Genomic DNA, 4,214 nt, shown 5'->3' with positions numbered 1-4,214 from the left:
TCATTCCATCCCTATCATGTTTGTAAAGCTATAACATATGTAGTATTAATGTTGTGATTATTTGTTTCTTTCTCTCTTTCAAATGATAGGAAATTATTCTCAAAGTGTAAGAGGATCATTGTCAAGATCCTAATGCAATTCCCCTTACACAAGAGGAGATCTCAAACTTAGTTTTTAAGAAGAAGTCCGGTATTGTAAAAGAACTTGGCATGAGACCTTCCTCTTCTTTAGTAACCACTGCCTCATCTAGTTCCTCGGTGGAGTATATCCAATGGCTAGTAAAATGAGATAATTGAGCTCAAAAAGGCAAGAGCTAGGGACCAAGAGGAGCGAGTTAGGGAGCAAGAGGCACGAGCTAAGCAAAAAGAGGTCCAAAAGAATATTCTTAACTTTTTGAGGAGCAAGGGTTATGATGACGCTCTTACCTATGGGGGTGGTTCATCTTCAAGTTAAAACACTTATTGGTTAGTACTTTATTTTAGCAATTGACCCGCACTACATGGTGTGACTACTTTTTTTATGCATTATTTGAAACTAATTACTAATTGTATTATATTATAGTTGAAAATCTATATTTGCTTTCTACAACTTATATATTAGGAGTTGTGATTTTAATTCATTAGTGTGACTACTCTTAATGCATTGTTAGAAATGTTTCTTATAACATATTTAATATTTTTACTTTACGATTTTAATGTAGTATTGTTTTTATATTTGTGCAGATTTCTTATTGGTAGCTTTTATGGGATTTACTTTTGGCATTACTTGAAGACATATGAGAACATCTTCCGTTAGTTTCTAATTATATTATACTACACTTTTGTATTGTTATAAAACATCTTGAGTTATTGTATGTGTTGCAAAAAATTATTGTATGGAAGGAGTTTGAATTGGATTCTTGTTTTATTTTTTACTTGTGAAATATATAGATCTTTTTTTATAAATGTGTTGTTAAAATAAATGTATTATTCAAATGTGAGGTTTTAGTAATGTAATGACAGGTTACAAGTTAATATCAAAGTCATCAAAAAAATAAAAACTGAAAATAAGTTTTAGCGACGAATTTTTTCGTCACAAATATAGCAACAAAAAATTGTTTTTGTGACGAAATATTTCGTCGCTAAATGTAGCAAAATTTTGTAAGAAATGGTTTTAGTGACGAAAATTTTCGTCGCTATATGTGCCTAAATTTTCTTAAAAATAGTTTTAGTGGCGAACTTTTTTGTCACTATATGTACCCGAACATAGTTTTAGTGACAAAATTATTCGTCACTAAATATGATTTAATAAATTAAAGTGTTTTTAGTGATGAAATACTTTCGTCACTGAATAGTGTTTTTAGCGAGGAAAACATTTAGCGACAAAACGTTTTCGTTGCTAAAAGTTTTTTTTTAAAACAAATCGGACTTTTAGTGACGGAGTTTCAGCGATGAAATGAGTTTCGTCACTAAAAGTCCAATTTCGTCGCTAAAAGTTCTTAGTGACGAAAAACTAGACTTTTAGTGGTGAATTTTTTCGTCACTAAAAATACATTTTGTTGTAGTGGATGAACATGAAAATTATGATTTTTGAAAGTATGATCATATGAATTGATGAACATCAATATTAAATCTTGTCATATTATAAAAAATTCAGTATCATCTTCATGCATGATTGACCAGCATTCAGTATCCCACAAATTCAATTTGTCTTGAAATTCAGAAGTTACATTTTTTAATCTGGAATTACCGATTATTGCACCCAACATCAAGCATGAACGCATTTACAATGTCCCAAATATTGCCCAGTTAATTAGTGCTGAACAAGGCACAGTTAGGTAATATTGTCACTTTCTTGGTACATATACCAATTGTAAATGAGTAAATATGTAATAGAAAGATATCATTATTACAAAACTGGAGGTTTCTAATTGAAAGCAAAAGTTGGGACCATGATAAGTTTAAGACCAGGTTCGAAAAAATCCAGTGAAGTTAAGCATAGCAGTAGTGTCACAAAATTGTTGCCTCTAGTCACGACTTGGGTTGAAGCCGTTGACAGACAGTCCCGCCATCAACGCAAATAATCTGGCCAGTGATATAAGATGATGCTGGCATGCACAGGAATGCTACCAAAGATAAGACCTCCTCTAGATCCCCTAAGCGCTTCAATGGATTGCGAGAAATGACCTCTTCCAAATATTCTTTATTCTTGAGCACCTGGGAAAAAATATGACATATGTAAGTTGCCAAAATAACAAGGATCGCATATATAGTTTGTCTGATACTAGACCACATGCAAGTCCTAGGAAATCACATCACGATGTTGATCATGGACATATATATGTACTTCTTCATCTCAAAAAGTACATTTGATAATGACCATATCCATATGTGACCAGTGGACTAATCACCAAACAAACTGGTTGGTTTGATTAGAGATTGAAATTGGGGTTCCTTCAATTCAAAGCAAATTGATTGAGGTAAAAGAAAATTACATTTTCCACAAGAGATGTTTTGATGTACCATGGTGCAAGCAACAGCATTGGTCCTGATATTGTCTTTCACCCACTCGCATGCCAAATTCTTTGTGAACTGATTCATTGCTCCTGAAAAATGTAAAGTGAGATAATTATCACAAACTGTGAAGTAGACACAATAATACTCTTTTCCTTAGGAAAATAGTAATAGAGGCTCAGATAATTATAAGAGTTTGTACTTTTTTCAATTTTTATTTCATTTCCTGAAGATTAGATCATATGTTTACATACCTTTAGTTGCTCCATAAACAGACATGTTTTTTAATGACACCACTCCAGCAACAGACGACATAAATACAATGCTTCCTGCTCCAGAAGCTTTCAAGGGGGGGGGGGGGGGGGGTGTGCTTGTTGGCAAAGGTGGTAAACAGATTCAAAGTAGATTCCGAATATAGTATTCTTCGGCTGAGTACTCAACTGTTGGTTTCCTTATATTTGTCCCAGCATTATTAATCTACTCCAAAAATTGAATTAAGTACCTTAAGAATAGTTGTAATGGAGTTCCTGAGTACTACTTCAAATATCATATTATTGAAAAACTAACATCTAAGATTACTCAAATTGGGTTCTCTAATACATTAAGGAAATGCATCTTCTTTTTTTTTTTTTTTTGCTCACCACATTATAATGTTAATTCTTAATTGGACCAACTGGGTCACACGGTAAATCAATCAGTATATCAACATCTAGGAGATCAGTAATAATTATAATAATCATAAATCAAACAGAAAAATTTTGTAAAAAGAAAAACTGAAAAACACTAATGAAGAACGGTGTCTCCAAATTAAGCTACATAAATGGGATGAGCGGCAACTCACAAGGATGTTGAGCTTTCCATTAAATATTGAGGAGACAGTCTCCATTAGCCTCTCTCGTTGAGCTTTAGACAGTCTGAACCAGTAACTACAAAGCCTTTACCTTCCCAATCCTTTAAGTACCCACTAAGCTCAGCTTCATTATGAGAACAAGTATGCACCATTACTCCTAGTTTTGCCATCTCTTCCACAATAGGCATAACTGATAATAAACAAATAAAGAAACAGAAAAATGAGATGGAAAATAACCCGATTCCTCTAGTATTCCACCAGTTACAAGAGTGCTCATTCCCTTTAGAGACCATCTACTATCTGCCAAAGCCATGCTTTTCCACTTCAAACAAACAAAAGAACCAACTGTGTTGGAATGAATGGTGTGGTTAGTTAACCAATGAAGAATAATATAACAAAACTTAAGTCTAAATCCATTAACGTAAGCTTTTGAATTTAGTGGCATTTCTATATGCTATCTCACGACATCAATGTATTTTCATTCTTTAGAGTAAAACAAAGGTCAAGAAGACAATACCCAACTCACACGAAACATGAAAATTTTCTTTTTCTTTTTCTTTTTTTCTATTCTGTCATCTACCTTAACATAAATGTCTAATTTTTCATTTGGATGTACTACAAAAACATTTGAACAAGAATACAAAGCAAATTGCCTACGTAGGAAAGCGCGTTTTACAAGAACAGCATATGATTCCTTGTTGTTTCTCTTTGTCCTTATATATTTTGGTTTAACAACACTTATTTAATTGCAATGACATGACCTTTAATTTGGCTCTTCATCTTCTTGTTCTATACAATGGAATATATTGTTACCAAGGAAAATAGAAGGAAATCAAATGTTTTATAGTTCATTCATACTGTCTAGTTTTCTA

General features: G+C 32.7%; 1 pseudogene; it reads right to left on the bottom strand.

Moving 5' to 3' along the window:
- Positions 1–2,005: 2,005 nt before the first annotated feature.
- On the bottom strand, positions 2,006–3,655 carry LOC142607360 (tropinone reductase homolog At5g06060-like; annotated as a pseudogene).
- Between the last annotated feature and the right edge of the window lie 559 nt (positions 3,656–4,214).

The sequence above is a fragment of the Castanea sativa genome, chromosome 8 (genome assembly GCF_040712315.1).
Source record: "Castanea sativa cultivar Marrone di Chiusa Pesio chromosome 8, ASM4071231v1".
NCBI lineage: Eukaryota > Viridiplantae > Streptophyta > Magnoliopsida > Fagales > Fagaceae > Castanea > Castanea sativa.
The sequence above is the reverse complement of the archived record's forward strand: the minus strand, read 5'-3'. Positions and strand labels throughout refer to the sequence as shown.